The following is a 16969-nucleotide window of genomic DNA, read 5'->3' as shown; positions in this document are numbered from 1 at the left end:
CGTAACCGCACGGGTGTCACTAATATTTTCAATGCATTTTCCATCATCTCAATATGATTGCCAGTGGATTGTTTACTCCTCTGGATTGGGAACAGTGTGCCTCCCAGTCCTCATCCCGAAAGCGGATCAATGTTGTGCCGGGCTCAGCACCCTGCACAGTCATAAACAATCTGTTCTGACTGGTCTGAATCCTGTTGCGAGAACTCTGGCCATCAGCTGTTATACAGGTTAGTGAGCTTAGGTGCTCCGCTGACCACCAGGAGTGTGAGTGACATCAGAGTCCCCTGCGTTCTCCTCTTCGCTGGCCATCTTGCTGAACTTCTCCGTCAGAGCTTCAGCGCTGATCTTCAGGCAGTCCCGTTGTCAGGGGACAGCCCTCCTCCACCTGTGTTCATAGGGGTGGGGGAAGTAGGAGTCCTCCTCTATCAGCGTCCTCAGTGTCGCTCGTTGCTGTGGTACCTCGTAACTCTCCTCTAGGGTCCCTGTGCACCTCTCTTCGCTCCCTGTCCCTCAGGAAGTCCTTGATGATGGGCAGCACCTTCTTCCTGGAGGCCAACGTGTTGCCCTGGAGGTAAGCCCTGATGTCTGAGTAAGGGCTGCTCATTGGACTCAGGCTCAGACTGGGTCTCTGGGCTTGCTCAAGGCTTGGCTCATCTGCAGGACAACAAAGACCATGTAAAAAAAAAAACATTGTAAAAAACAACCCTGGCAACCCCGAAAGCTTACTATCAACTCTTCTAATGACTTACTTTAACTCTAGATAGTCAACACTATGGGATCATGTCCGATTGGGATGGTGTAGTTCCTACCTCCCCCTGTAGAGGGTGCTGGAGCTGTGGACGGCCAGCTGCCTGAAGGGCTCCTTGTTATCATTGAAGGAGATCGTCATGGCCACCACCAGGTTGTAGCTGTGCTTGTGGCAGAACTCACAGAGCTCTTGCTGTAAGCTTTGTCTCTGTAGAAAAGCCTGAGGGACAACATTTATAGATATTACAGTTTGTTTGTAAATCTCAGTATGAACTCAAGTGCAGCTGTTGAGTCCCTTTATAAGTTCACATGAAGAGACAGGCACAGGGTTAGTGCATTTTTACTTGTGGGTGGTTCCACCTGATTGGACATGTGGGGGGGTGATCTTCATGAACTAGGTGAAACATCCCACCTTCACATTTTGAGTGTCTGAAGGGTGCGTCAGGCAGTAACACAGGGAAGTGTCTGAAGGGGTCGTCAGGCAGTAATAACAGGAAGTGTCTGAGAAGGGTGTGTCAGGCAGTAATAACAGGAAGTGTCAGGCAGTAACAACAGGGTGCGTCAGGCAGTAACAACAGGGAAGTGTCTGGAAAGGGTGTGTCAGGCAGTAACACAGGAAGTGTCTGAAGGGTCGTCAGAGTAACACAGGAAGTGTCTGAGAAGGTGCGTCAGGCAGTAACAACAGGGAGTGTCTGAAGGGTGTGTCAGGCAGTAACAACAGGAAGTGTCTGAAGGGTCGCGTCAGGCAGTAACAACAGGAAGTGTCTGAAGGGTGCGTCAGGCAGTAACAACAGGAGGAAGTGTCTGAAGGGTGCTCAGGCAGTAACAACAGGAAGTGTCTGAAGGGTGCGTCAGGCAGTAACAACAGGAAGTGTCTGAAGGGTGTGTCAGGCAGTAACAACAGGGAAGTGTCTGAAGGTGTGTCAGGCAGTAACAACAGGGGAAGTGTCTGAAGGGTGTGTCAGGCAGTAACACAGAAGTGTCAAGGGTGCGTCAGGCAGTAACACAGGAAGTGTCTGAAGGGTGCGTCAGGCAGTAACACAGGGAAGTGTCTGAAGGGTGCGTCAGGCAGTAACAACAGGAAGTATCTGAAGGGTCGTCAGGCAGTAACACAGGGGAAGTATCTGAAGGTGCGCCGGGCAGTAACAACTGAGGAAGTGTCTGAAGGGTGCGCCGGGCAGTAACAACAGGAAAGTGTCTGAAGGGTGCGTCAGGCAGTAACAACAGGAAGTATCTGAAGGGTGTGTCAGGCAGTAGTACGGGAAGTGTCTGAAGGGTGTGTCAGGCAGTAACACGGGAAGTGTCTGAAGGGTGTGTCAGGCAGTAACAACAGGGAAGTGTCTGAAGGGTGCGTCAGGCAGTAACAACAGGAAGTGTCTGAAGGTGCGTCAGGCAGTAACAACAGGAAGTGTCTGAAGGGTGCGTCAGGCAGTAACACAGGGAAGTGTCTGAAGGGTGCGTCGGGCAGTAACACAGGGGAAGTGTGTGTCTGAAGGGTGCGCCGGGCAGTAACAACAGGGAAGTGTCTGAAGGTGCGCCAGGCAGTAACAACAGGGAAGTGTGTCTGAAGGGTGCGTCCAGGCAGTAACAACAGGGAAGTATCTGAAGGGTGTGTCAGGCGGTAGTACGGGGAAGTGTCTGAAGGGTGTCAGGCAGTAACGGGAAGTGTCTGAAGGGTGTGTCAGGCAGTAACAACAGGGAAGTGTCTGAAGGGTGCGTCAGGCAGTAACAACAGGGAAGTGTCTGAAGGGTGCGTCAGGCAGTAACAACGGGAAGTGTCTGAAGGGTCGTCAGGCAGTAACAACAGGGAAGTGTCTGAAGGGTGCGTCAGGCAGTAACAACAGGGAAGTGTCTGAAGGGTGTGTCAGGCAGTAACAACAGGAAGTGTCTGAAGGAATGTGTCAGGCAGTAACAACAGGGAAGTGTCTGAAGGGTGTGTCAGGCAGTAACACAGAAGTGTCTGAAGGGTGTGTCAGGCAGTAACACAGGGAAGTGTCTGAAGGGTGCGTCAGGCAGTAACACAGAGAAGTGTCTGAAGGTGCGTCAGGCAGTAACAACAGGAAGTATCCTGAAGGTGCGTCAGGCAGTAACAACAGGAAGTGTCTGAAGAGGTGTGTCAGAGGAGCAGTAACATGGGGGAAGTGTCTGGGTGCGTCAGGCAGCAACAACAGGGAAGTGTGTCTGAAGGTGCGTCAGGCAGATAACAACAGGGAAGTGTCTGAAAGTGCGTCAGGCAATAACACAGGAAGTGTCTCTGAAGAGATGCGTCATGCAGTAACAACAGGGAAGTGTCTGAGGTGCGTCAGGCAGTAACACAGGGAAGTGTCTGAAGGGTGCGTGCGGACGTAACAACAGGAAGTGTCTGAAGTGTGTGTCAGGCAGTAACATGGGGGAAGTGTCTGAAAGTGCGTCAGGCAGCCAGCAACAGGGAAGTGTCTGAAAGTGCGTCAGGCAATGCTGCTGAGGAAGTGTCTGAAGATTACGTCGTGGCAGAACAACAGGGAAGTGTCTGAAGGGGGTGCGTCAGGCAACAACACGTCAAGTGTCTGAAGGTGCGTCGGGGCAGAACACAGGGAAACGTGTCTGAAAGATACGCTCGGGCAGTAACAACAGGGAAGTGTCTGAAGATTACGTGCGCGGCAGTAACAACGGGGGAGTGTCTGAAGATACGTCAGGCAGAACAACAGGAAATATCTGAAGGAGTGTGTCAGATTACGCTGGGCAGTGTCTGAAGGGTCATGTCAGGCAGATTACACGGGAAGTGTCTGGAAAAGGGTGTGTCAGGCGTATCGCAGATACGTCTCGTGTGTCAGGCAGTAACAACAGGAAGTGTCTGACGGCTGTCAGGCAGTAACACAGAAGTGTCTGAAGATGCGTCAGGCAGTAACAACAGGGAAGTGTCTGGGTGCGTCAGGCAGTAACAACGGGAAGTGTCTGAAGGTACGTCAGGCAGTAACAGCAGGGAAGTGTCTGAAGGGTGCGTCAGGCAGTAACAACAGGGAAGTATCTGAAGGGTGCGTCAGGCAGTAACAACAGGAAGTGTCTGAAGGGTGTGTCAGGCAGCAACAACAGGGAAGTGTCTGAAGGGGTCGTCAGGCAGTAACAAGGAAGTGTCTGTATCAGATACGTCAGGCAGCCAACAACAACGTGTCTGAAGGTGCGTCAGGCAGTAACAACAGGGAAGTGTCTGAAGGGTGTCATCAGGCATTACGTTGCAGGGGAAGATCAAGGGTGCGCAGGCACGTAACAACATGAGGATAGTGTCTGCAGGGTTTCGTCAGGCAGTAACAGGAGGTAGATTACGTTCGTCAGGCAGTAACAACGGGGAAGTGTCTGAAGGGTGCGTCAGGCAGTAACAACAGGAAGTGTCTGCAGAAAGGGTGTGTCAGGCAGTAACACAAGTGTCTGAGACATGCCGTGTGCAGGCAGTAACAACGGAGATACGCAGATACGTTGCAGAGCGGTAACACGAAGAAAGTGTCTGAAGGTGTGTCAGGCAGTAACACAGGGAAGTGTCTGAAGGGTGCGTCAGGCAGTAACAGAGAAGTGTCTGAAGGGTGCGTCAGGCAGTAACAACAGGGAAGTATCTGAAGGTGCGTCAGGCAGTAACAACAGGGAAGTGTCTGAAGGGTGTGTCAGGCAGTAACATGGGGGAAGTGTCTGAAGGGTGTCAGGCAGTAACAACAGGGGAAGTGTCTGAAGGGTGCGTCAGGCAGTAACACAGGGAAGTGTCTGAAGGGTGCGTCAGGCAGTAACACAGGGAAGTGTCTCTGAAGGGTGCGTCATGCAGTAACAACAGGGAAGTGTCTGAAGGGTGCGTCAGGCAGTAACACAGGAAGTGTCTGAAGGGTGCGTAGGGCAGCAACAACAGGGAAGTGTCTGAGTGTGTGTCCGGAGGGCAGTAACATGGGGAAGTGTCTGAAGGGTGCGTCACCAGGCAGTAACAACAGGGAAGTGTCTGGAAAGGGTGCGTCAGGCAGTAACAACAGGGAAGTGTCTGAAGGGTGCGTCAGGCAGTAACAACAGGAAGTGTCTGAAGGGTGCGTCAGGGCAGTAACACAGGAAGTGTCTGAAGGGTGCGTCGGGCAGTAACACAGGGAAGTGTCTGAAAGTGCGCCGGGCAGTAACAACAGGAAGTGTCTGAAGGAGTGCGCCCAGGCAGTAACAACAGGAAGTGTCTGAAGGGTGCGTCAGGCAGTAGCAACAGGGAAGTATCTGAAGGGCAGTGTCAGGCAATGTACGGGGAAGTGTCACAGAAGGGTGTGTCAGGGCAGTAACACGGGGAAGTGTCTGAAGGGTGTGTCCACAGCAGTAACAACAGGGAAGTGTCTGAGGGTGTGTCAGGCAGTAACAACAGGGAAGTGTCTGAAGGGCGTCGGGCAGTAACACAGAAGTGTCTGGAAGGTGCGTCAGGCAGCAAGCACCAGGGAAGTGTCTGAAAAGTGCGCCTCAGGCGTAACAACAGGGAAGTGTCTGAAGGTTTGCGCTCAGGCAGCAACAGCAGGGAAGTGTCTGGAAGGGTGCGTCAGGCAGTAACAACAGGGAAGTATCTGAAGGTGCGTCAGGCAGTAACAGCAGGGAAGTGTCTGAAGAAGGGAGGGCGTGGGCAGTAACACAGAGAAGTGTCTGAAGGGTGCGTCAGGCAGTAACACCACAGGGAAGTATCTGAAGGGTGCGTCAGGGCAGTAACACAGGGGAAGTGTCCGAAGTGTGTCAGGCAGTAACACAGGAAGTGTCTGAAGGGTGTGTCATGCAGTAACAACAGGGAAGTGTCTGAAGGGTGTGTCAGGCAGTAACGGGAAGTGTCTGAAGGGTGTGTCATGCAGTAACAGCAGGGAAGTGTCTGAAGGGCAGTGTCAGGCAGTAACACAGGAAGTGTCTGAAGGTGTGTCAGGCAGTAACAACAGGAAGTGTCTGAAGGGTGTGTCAGGCAGTAACACAGGGAAGTGTCTGAAGGGAACATCAGAGCAGTAACACAGGGGAAGTGTCTGAAGGGTGCGTCAGGGCAGTAAATCACAGGGAAGTGTCTGAAGGGTGCGTCAGGCAGTAACAACAGGGAAGTGTCTGAAGGGTGCATCAGGCAGTAACACAGGGAAGTGTCTGAAGGGTGTATCAGGCAGAACACAGGGAAGTGTCTGAAGGGTGTGTCAGGCAGTAACACAGGAAGTGTCTGAAAAATAGGCAGTGGGAAGTGTCTGTCAGGCAGTAACAACAGGAAGTGTCTGAAGGGTGTGTCAGGCAGTAACAGAGAAGCATCTGAAGGAAGTGTCTGAGCACGGGGAAGGTCTGAAGGGTGTGTCAGGCAGTAACTGGAAGGGTGTCAGGCAGGAAGTGTCTGAAGGGGAAGTGTCTGAAGGGTGTGTCAGGCAGTAACATCGGCAGTAACACGAGGAAGTGTCCTGAAGGGTGCGTCAGGAAGTGTCTGAAGGGTGCATCAGAGCAGTAACACACAGGGAAGTATCTGAAGGGTGTGTCAGGCAGTAACAACAGGAAGTGTCTGAAGGGTGTGTCAGGCAGTAACAACAGGGAAGTGTCTGAAGGGTGTGTCAGGCAGTAACAACGGGAAGTGTCTGAAGGGTGTGTCAGGCAGTAACAATGGGGAAGTGTCTGAAGGGTGTCAGGCAGTAGCACGGGCATCTGAAGTGTCTGAAGGGTGTGTCAGGCAGTAACATGGGGAAGTGTCTGAAGGTGTGTCAGGCAGTAACAATGGGGAAGTGTCTGAAGGGTGTGTCAGGCAGTAGTAGGGAAGTGTCTGAAGGGTGTCAGGCAGCAGCATGGGGAAGTGTCTGAAGGGTGTGTCAGGCAGTAACAATGGGGAAGTGTCTGAAGGGTGTGTCAGGCAGTAGTACGGGAAGTGTCTGAAGGGTGTGTCAGGCAGTAACATGGGGAAGTGTCTGAAGGGTGTCAGGCAGTAACAATGGGGAAGTGTCTGAAGGGTGTGTCAGGCAGTAGCACGGGAAGTGTCTGAAGGGTGTGTCAGGCAGTAGCACAATGGGGCAGTAACAATGTGTCTGAAGGGTGTGTCAGGCAGTGTCAGCAGTAACAATGGGTGTCTGAGAAAGGCTCTGATAATTGAGGACTGTGTTCAGTTTAGATCTGAAAATGAGATTCTGTAAAGAATTCATAGGTGAAACATGCATTGTGAGATGGCATACTGCAGTAGAACTGGGTACATGATAGTATTTGAACCATGCTATTATCCACCAGTAGTACGTGTAACCTTGTGTTGTATCACATTTTGAATAGTTAAGATGCACACCCACCTCCAGTGTCATATATATCACACTGACTGCCAGTTTTAAATCTCCTTCCGATGCCACCTTCATGTCTTTCAGAAGCATCTGTTCTGTGGTAAGACCTGGGAACAAGGGAATACGAGCAAAAAACATTGTCGGTCTCCCTCTCCTTCATACTTAAACATGGCATTGATATCATGCCCATCGTTCTAATCTGAGAGGCAAAAACCACATCCACAAGGCTGAGCTTCAGGTATTAATCCTGGGGTGTTTACCTGACACGTCAAATTTAGCATTCTGCAAGGACTGGAAGAGGACGCCCCTTGGTGGCAGGTTGGGGAAGTGCGTCTCCAGGAGGCCAGCGTACTGGCTGTCTTTAGGGGTGACTTTCCCTGCCTCTGGGGCCATGTTCACACAGTCTAACACTATGGTGCCTGTGATCACAAAGAACAGGATGTCAGTCTCGTCACACAGTGATGCAGTTAAAGGCATAGTTCACTTAATACTGAAATGATTTCCACATACATCAGTTATATTTCTGGTTACCATATAAGAGCTGGGCCACCTGTTGGTCGAGGACTTCAGGGGCTTTCTGGATGATCCGTTCTGCCACCAGGGTGGAGCAGGAGCCCACCGTCTCCACGGTAACGGGACAGGAGGGAGAGGGCTTCCTCTCCAGGAGGTGATGGTCGATCACCTCCAACACCGCCTCTTCTAGATCACAGTCAGAGCTGCAACAGACAGCCACACAGTCAGAGCTGCAACAGACAGCCACACAGTCAGAGCTGCAACAGACAGCCACACAGTCAGAGCTGCAACAGACAGCCACACAGTCAGAGCTCCAACAGACAGCCACACAGTCAGAGCTCCAACAGACAGCCACACAGTCAGAGCTCCAACAGACAGCCACACAGTCAGAGCTGCAACAGACAGCCACACAGTCAGAGCTGCAACAGACAGCCACACAGTCAGAGCTGCAACAGACAGCCACACAGTCAGAGCTGCAACAGACAGCCACACAGTCAGAGCTGCAACAGACAGCCACACAGTCAGAGCTGCAACAGACAGCCACACAGTCAGAGCTCCAACAGACAGCCACACAGTCAGAGCTCCAACAGACAGCCACACAGTCAGAGCTGCAACAGACAGCCACACAGTCAGACTTCAGTCAAGCTATTTCAAGGAGTCTCTAGGTCAGTGTTGCTTTTATAGAGATACAGGTGATGATCACATGGGGAAGTGTTTACATCCTGGATGACTGTCAGTGGACAGAGGTTAAGGGGTCACGGTTGACCCTGACCTGGGCAGCACGTTGTGGTCCACCAGTGTGAGGTCCAGCCGGCCGGCCCGGTGTAGACTCCCCAGGTCCAGCTCGTCCCGGAACACCAGGTCATCCTGGGAGAGGCCACTCTCTCTCAGCAGGAAGGCATTGTCCGTGCGCAGCGGGAACTCTTGCCGGGGAATGTTCAGAACGGGAAGAGGAACTTTCCCAGAATCAAGTGTCTGGGAGGGGAGAGAGAGGTGTTATAACACCTGACGCTTGCTCTGTTGAACCATTCTCAACACATGGGTCGGGTCCAAATGATGGGGTGGGTTACTCTCACCTTGGACAGGAAGTATGCGTAGGCCAGAGCTGACACCATGGAGTCCAGGTCACAGGCCTCGTTCCCCAGAACCACATGGAACCCTGGGCTGCCCTCTGCGTTCCCCTGTGGAGGGTAGAGTGGGATGAATACAGTCACAAGAATATCCAACTCCTATGAGGGAATTTACCATGAGAAAATACAGGTCAGTCTATCCATTACTCTTGCAATGAGCCTTTTAAGGCTATCAGATGTGTCTTAGTGAGTGGACAGTGCTATGTGGACAGGTTGTGTGTGTGTTGTAATGTCAATGCACGTCATGATGATGCTGATCACAGGAGATGAGGTACTCTCGGTTCTGCACAATATCCCCCATCCTAGAGTAAAACCCTGGACACTGTTTGAATAGCCTTCTGAAGGGTCAATGGCAGAAAGTGGATGAGCTAAGGGCTGACTTCATTCCCCTGCCTGAAGGCTTTGGCTAGCTCTTTGTCAAACAGCCTTAGGCTAATTCCATCAATGACCTCAGTAGAGCAGACTGTGATGTAATGGCTAAGCTACATGACGGCCTGTTAACTCCACTACGTGTTTTTGTTGAATGTTTTTAATGTGGAGTTGAGAAACAAGTAGGGTGTTTCCCAGAGCATGGCCGTCTGTGACAGCAGCACGAGTCATGGGTGCCAGAGCTAAAATGTTCCCAGGGCTAACAGAGGCAGCCATCTGTTGCAGATCAACAAAAGCTCAACTAGACAGGTGACAAGCATTAGCCAGTCTACAGCCTCTCACTATCCACGAAGCCTAGCAGCAGGTAGCTCATCTATCCACGGTAGCAGTTAAGAGCATTGGGCCAGTAATCTACGAAACGTTGCTGGTTCAGTCTCAATCTACAAGCTCATCTATCTACGACGAGGTGAAAAAAATAAAATCGATGTGCCCTTAGAGCTCATCTAGGCTCACTTAATCCCAGTATCTATTGGTCTTATCTGTAAATCGCTCTGTATAAGAGTGTCTGCTAAAATGTTCCCAGTCAGTGATCTAGGGGATCTATCTAACACCAGTCCCCCAACAATATAACCCAGTATCAATCTACTCAGTCTCAGTACTGTATGGAGTCTCATAGGGAGTGAGTAGGTCTCATCTATCCACGATATAACCCAGTCTCATCTATCTGATCCACGGTATAACCCAGTCTCATCATCTACGATATACCCAGTCTCATCTATCCACGATATAACCCAGATCTATCTGAATAACTCTCATCTATCTACGACCCAGGTCATCTATCCACGAAAATTCTCATCTATCTGATATATACTCCAGTCATCTATCGATATAACCCAGTCTCATCTATCCACGATATAACCCAGTCTCATCTATCCACGGTACAACCCAGTCTCATCTATCCACGGTACAACCCAGTCTCATCTATCCACGGTACAACCCAGTCTCATCTATCACGGTACAACCTCATCTATCTACCCAGTCTCATATATAGCAGTCACGATACAACCCAGTCTCATCTATCCATACGATCTCATCTAACGATATAACCAGTCTCATCTATCTACGATATAACCTGAGTCTCATCTATCTACGATATAACCAGTCTCATCTATCTACGATATAACCCAGTCTCATCTATCTACGATATAACCCAGTCTCATCTATCTACGATATAACCCAGTCTCATCTATCTACGATATAACCCAGTCTCATCTATCCACGATATAACCCAGTCTCATCTATCCACGGTACAACCCAGTCTCATCTATCCACGGTACAACCCAGTCTCATCTATCCACGGTACAACCCAGTCTCATCTATCCACGATATAACCCAGTCTCATCTATCTACGGTATAACCCAGTCTCATCTATCCACGGTACAACCCAGTCTCATCTATCCGGTACAACCCAGTCTCATCTATCACCCAGTCTCATCTATCCACGGTACAGTCTCATCTATCCACGGTACAACCCAGTCTCATCTATCCACGGTATAACCCAGTCTCATCTATCTATCCCAGTCTCATCTATCCACGGTATAACCCAGTCTCATCTATCTATCCACGTCTCATCTATCTACGATATAACCTAGTCTCATCTATCCACGGTATAACTCAGTCTCATCTATCACGGTATAACCCAGTCTCATCTATCCACGGTACAACCTATCTATCCACCCAGTCTCATAACGATATAACCAGTCTCATCTATCCACGGTATAACCCAGTCTCATCTATCCACGGTACAACCCAGTCTCATCTATCCAGTATAACCCAGTCTCATCTATCCACGATATAACCCAGTCTCATCTATCCACGGTACAACCCAGTCTCATCTATCCACGATATAACCCAGTCTCATCTATCCACGATACAACCCATCTATCTACGTCTCTCATCTATCCACGGTACAACCCAGTCTCATCTATCCACGGTACAACCCAGTCTCATCTATCCACGGTACAACCCAGTCTCATCCACGGTACAACCCAGTCTATCCACGGTACAACCCAGTCTCATTTATCCACGGTACAACCCAGTCTCATCTATCCACGGTACAACCCAGTCTCATCTATCCACGATACAACCCAGTCTCATCTATCCACGATACAACCCAGTCTCATCTATCCATGATGTTTTCAGATTGATACAGAAGGAGTGGAAGCCACTGTTAACTATTGAAATGCACCTCACCTGTCTTTCAGTTCCCATTAGACTTCTCTCTCAACCCAGCCTCCCCATGTACTGGATAGTACATCTGTGCAGGTGCTGACTTCTCTTCCCCCTCACTGAACACCGAGTAAATAAGGTGTGACGCTCTGAGGCGCTATATACACACCATCTGATCTCACTAATCTTGATAGGGCTTGTTTGAACCCAAACAGTGCTCTTTTTCACTTAAGGTCAAGAGCACGACATCAAGACCCTGAAATTAAAGCCACCGTGTAACTGTAAGTATGGCAGACATGCAAAGCAAAAAATGCACGGGCATATTGACACCTGACAGGCACCTGACAGGCAGCTGACCCTACAAGAAATACTTTCATGGCCCATTACAATTGAACAATTATATGTTTGAATATCACTTAAATATATTAATGCATATATATCATGCAACATAATGAAGCAGTGTATGAGTTACATTTAACACAATTATGTGATCACGTGACAATGCTAATTTGCCTGGCTAGCCAACTAGCTAGCTGTAATTACAGTCTATGTACAGTACAGTTCAAATGTAGTTAGTGTACGGTGACAACTGTCTCAGTCTGATCTAATTTGATGTTATGCACGAGCCACAGCAACACCCGGGACCATGCGGGCTGCTGTCACATTGCCCTACTGTTTTTCAATGACAAGTCTTTCGACTTGATCTAGTCGGAATTTAATGCTCCAGCTACCTTTCTCCTGATATCTCTGAAAACCCCACTAATTTGTGCATCAAATGTACATGTCGAAGTTATTTATTAGACTACATAACTAGCTAACGTTAGCCGTTAAGACAAACTAAACATTGAAAATGGATAAAGCAAACAAACGGCGCGACCACCAGAAACCGTCTATGTTCCTACCTTCAGCTCATTGCGACAGCTTTAAAAATATATCCATGGTTATTGGATGCACTACCTAAAGACAGTCTGAAATGAGTTTGCTAGTTGTCTTTGTTGCATATAGCTAACGTTAGCTGTATCTGCACGTCTCAGGAATGAAAAGACTGCACTGTAAGTTTGAAATGTTAATGCCCAAGAGTCGTGCGTGACTCGTCTTGGGCTGACGTGACGTTCAAAGACGGGACGTAGTATTGTGGGTAGTGTAGTATCAAATATTGGTTTACAAACTGGTAGTTTCAAAGAGGTTGTAGCAAAGATGTTTTATAACTAAACCAAGATAGACCACAGCCTCTCGTTTCCAATGGGAACAAATGGGCCATAGTGGTCAGACCAAGCAAGGGGGCAGAGCCAAATACGAGCTAGCGGGATCCTATTGGCCCGTTCTTGCGTTATTTTCATATTTCCGCCAGGGAACGCCTACTCTGAAATGCGCGTGTGCAATAACTTACTTTGCATTTGCACTCCTAAACAACGCGACTTTTGAAAACTTTTGCAACGGGTAAAGTCTACAAACCGTAGTCCATTCTGTTCATAACATATTCCAGTTGTGCGAACAGAAAACTATATTGATATCAAATGTTTCATTGGTAGTGATTGGAAACGCTAAGCGGATGCTTCACATTTAAACATTTAGGGTAACTTACCCAGCAGGTTAGGACAATTTACGCAGTTAGTTTAGGAGAATAGGTTATGGTTATGAAAAGGGTTAGTGAGCTATAATTATCCTGATAAACTCAATAGTCACTTTGACATCAGTGCCATCCCTTCTAGACATGACCAGTGTCCATAGGCTGTAAAAAGAGTGTCATGGGACCACTTTTACAGACTCCCCCCCAAAGAAACAACCCCTCAATATTTGATGGTTTACAATTCTTTTAATTTTTGTTCATTAGACCTTACGTCAACTGTCGACAAACAATCAACTGTCTTTTCTTTCTTTTTAACAGACTATCTCTGGGGTAATAACATGTACCATGTAGCCTATTATAAAACATGGGAAATGGTAGGCTCTGTTAATGTCTTTATGGTTCATCATCATCTTCGGTAGATATTTCACAATTCTATATCAGTGAAGATCGGTAAAGCGGGTTTTACAGGCAGCCCAATTCTGATTATTTTGCCGTTACTGGTCTTTTGGCAAATCAGACCCGGCCCTTTTGCCGATAATTGGGTAAAACATCAGAATTGGGCTGCCTGTGTAAACTCAGCCCACAAATCTTCACTAATATAGAATTGTGAAATATCTACCTAAGACATGGATAATCACCGCAAATACACAACTAATATATATTTTACAATATATATCTTGTCAAAATGTTTTGTAATTACCCATTCTATCCCAACTCACCTGAACTGAGATTATTATGGACATTTTGGTCCTATGTATTAAACAAATGTGAAAGAGCAAATAAAACTAAGATTTATTTGAACACTGGAGTAAATGGCTATAAAAAAGATGCAGGATAAAATAAAAACATTTTTGTTCAGTCTTTAAAAAGCTAACACATGCTAAAACAATAGATACGATCCATTGATAAAAATTAGTAGTATTACTTGAAACCATCTTTGGCAAAAATCATCACATTCCCTTGTCTTGGACTCCAAAGAGAGAGATGGTATGGAGAAATTCTTTAATGATGCTTTTTGTTTTGTCTCTGTAGTAATGCACTTGGTATGGTTGTAATTCTACTGTTGCCACCTGACTCCTTGCTCTCATTGGACATGTCCCTCATCGCTCCAGTCTAGATCTTCTCTCATTGGACATGTCCCTCATCGCTTCCAGTCTAGATCTTCTCTCATTGACTGTCTCATCGCTCCAGTCTAGATCTTCTCTCATTGGACAAGTCCTCATCGCTGCAGCCTAAATCTTCTTTACATAATTCCCAGGAAACATGCCCCTCCGCGAAGACGAATCGTACCACCACCTGATGGATCTGGAGGGAGGATGGGTGAGAAAAACCGGTCAATCTGGACATTATAGACTATATTGCCCTTTTCTATCCTCAAGGGGAATTACAGAGTGAAGCACAGGAAGACTGCATCACAGTTGAACATGTGGTTTATAGAATGCCTTTAATAATGCTACAATACTAGCAGTATATAATATGTAGCAGTACTTATAGTATATGACTAATAGCAGTTTTATACTACTGTAATTAATATACTCAGTTTATATAACTATAACTTCAGAGATGATCTACTGTAAGAGTTTAGGTACCTTCAGTGAGGATTTAATGACATCCTCCCCGCGTTGAAGCTCAGCTCATCAGTGTCCTGGGCCAGAAGCATACAGCGCTCGGCATTCTGGGGGCGCGAGGTTTGGCTTGGGGGCAGGTTTGGGCGGCCGCTCCTGGGAAGCGGCCTCCTTGAGCGTCTACGATGAACACTGGAGCGAAAATTATGAAGACAGAGAGATTTATAAAAAGTGCCTTTCTTGGTTTACAGTATATAGTTTTTTTTTTCAAAACACCAGCAACAACAGGAAGAATATCAATTTTAACAACCTAACAAGTATTCAAACAGGACGTGAGAACTCACCCAGCCACTCCCTGGTCAGGCACGTTCATGGTGCGGTGTCTGCCTGGCTCTGGTTGTTGGAGTGGTTGTTGGTCTGCCGGGACCTCTGTTGTCGGGGTAGTGTAGGCTGCTCCATACTGGACTGCCGGCGGAGCAGAGAGACCCTGGACGAGGGTGGCCCCACCCACGCTGACCACCACCCCCACCTCGGCCTCTGCCTAGGGGCACCTGAGACAGATGAGGGAGATGTTGAGTCAGGTCAAAAGTGAAATGGGAGTGCCATCTTTGGAGAGGCCAGATATCTAGTTCTCTCACCTTGTGACTGCTGTCCTGAGCCTGGAGTCTGGTTTCCCATGAGATTTCTTTTCCTGTTGTCCCTGCGGGTCGGTCCTGGGGAACACATGACAAAAAGGTGTGATGTGTCTGAAATGCTATGGGACGGTTGCAGACTCAGATTAAACCTATTAAAGTCTCCATTCAAAGTGCTTGGACTCACTGGGTCTTTGGGAGCCCGGGTCCGATGTAGTGAGCTATGAGGACCTTGCTGCTGGGCTTCACAACCGCCTCTTCTCTAGCCCGGCTGGAACTGGATCTGCCTGGAGCCAGCAGCTGAACGGCTAGCCTCCCTTCTTCACCTTAAACTCCAGGTCTAAGCGAGCGAGGAGAGGGGGAGAGAGAAGCGCAATGGGTTAAAGATATGGCTTAAAGGCTCGCTGGATTAACTTTGCGTTATGTATCTTTGAGATTATTCATGATCGTTGACGTAAAGCATGACACTGGTATGTTTTAAGGGGAAATCATCAGTTGCAACATCCCTTTTTGGACTTATAAATTAATGATTTAATTGATTCTCTAAGAATATAATAATTTAGCTTGGGGGCGTCTCCCGCCAAAATGTGTAAAGGCCCTCCTCTTGGCCACAGGTCTTGCTGTTTTAAAGCAAATTTCGTGCCATTCTGCACATTTTGCCAGGGCTTATGCCATGTTCTTATGCTATCTGGGTGACTCAAACATTATAACAAAATCACAGCGAGACCCATGACATCTTTGGAATTTTAGATTCTCCCCGACTGTCTAGTTTTCATTTTGGTGGTTGTACATGATCTTATAAAGATATAGCTCCATCATCTTTTATACATACTTTATATGTGGTTTTAGTCATTTAAGTTGCTGATAAATCAATACACTGGAGTCAGAACCCAAAATATAGGCTTACTTTACTCCAATGTTTGTATACAAAGTAAATGTAAAACTGTATAGCCTCAAAACATGGTTAAAGCTCTCTTTATAATATCAGTCCTTGCATCCATATCGGTCTATGAGAGAGTGGTTTTATTTCCCCAGCCCTCAGCTTTTTATAGAAAACCACTGTTATGGTTTCAACTGTTTAACAGTAAGACCCCACTGACTGGTCTAAGGCTAAGCTCAGAGTAAAGACTGACTGACAGGTTGTTGAACTTGAGCGGTAGCTTCCTCTGGGTCTTCTCATCATAACGTTTGTAGAGCAGACTGAGGAACTCCGTCTTGAAGATGCACTGAAGGACACTGTCGTAATGCTCCTCGTGGATGATGAAGAAGTCATCCTGCAGGGTACTGAGGGAGGAAAGGAGACATCTTTTCAATGAAAAGCCCATTTCTACTACTGTGCATCATGACCATCAACTGGTATAACACTTCCAGAGTATCTAAACCGGCACCTGAGAGAGACTGACTGAATCTTCTCCACTTCTATCTGTCTCTTCAGAACCTCGTGGATCTGTCCCTTATCTGGTCCCTGCTTCACCTTCTCACGACCAATCAGATACAGGAACTTAGGGGTCAGGATGAGGTCACGCTTCACAGTCTGCAAGATGGAGAGGGGGATATTATATAACTTGTTGCCATTATAGGCTTACTGACCAGGAACCACAATATATAGACTGACTGACAGGTTGTTGTTCATTGAGCAGACAAGCATTGGCAGTATCCACCAAACCATCGAGGGACTAGAAACACTGTCTTGTCTATCTAACATGAATAACAATAGCATTATGCGTTCTGTGACAATGTTAATGTTGGTTTGTTACTGTGGTCATACTTGACTCTTACCCTAAACCTGCGGTCATATTTGGCAACCACATCTGCAAAATCGATCTTCTCCCGGCGGCCCACGAACTGCCGGATCTCGGGGTGGTTGTCAGTGCCGATGTAGTCGCCCACAAAGTTCCTGTTGAGGCTGTTCCTCCTCCTCTCCTTCTTATTCAGTAGGATGTCTGAGGCTACAGCACACGAC

The 16969-nt window shown here is 47.8% G+C and overlaps 1 long non-coding RNA gene and 1 pseudogene across 1 annotated transcript; both read right to left on the bottom strand.

Moving 5' to 3' along the window:
* Positions 1-237: 237 nt before the first annotated feature.
* LOC127906062 (exopolyphosphatase PRUNE1-like) lies at positions 238-11388 on the bottom strand (annotated as a pseudogene).
* A 4042-nt stretch (positions 11389-15430) lies between these two features.
* On the bottom strand, positions 15431-16963 carry LOC127918898 (uncharacterized). The gene is made up of 3 exons (XR_008101285.1): positions 16786-16963; positions 16395-16540; positions 15431-16290 (listed from the first exon to the last, which is right to left on the bottom strand). It is a non-coding gene; the product is annotated as an uncharacterized LOC127918898 (long non-coding RNA).
* Between the last annotated feature and the right edge of the window lie 6 nt (positions 16964-16969).

This window comes from Oncorhynchus keta, unplaced genomic scaffold (assembly GCF_023373465.1).
Source record: "Oncorhynchus keta strain PuntledgeMale-10-30-2019 unplaced genomic scaffold, Oket_V2 Un_contig_1522_pilon_pilon, whole genome shotgun sequence".
Taxonomy (NCBI): Eukaryota; Metazoa; Chordata; class Actinopteri; order Salmoniformes; family Salmonidae; genus Oncorhynchus; species Oncorhynchus keta.
This window is presented reverse-complemented; position numbering and strand designations above follow the sequence as displayed.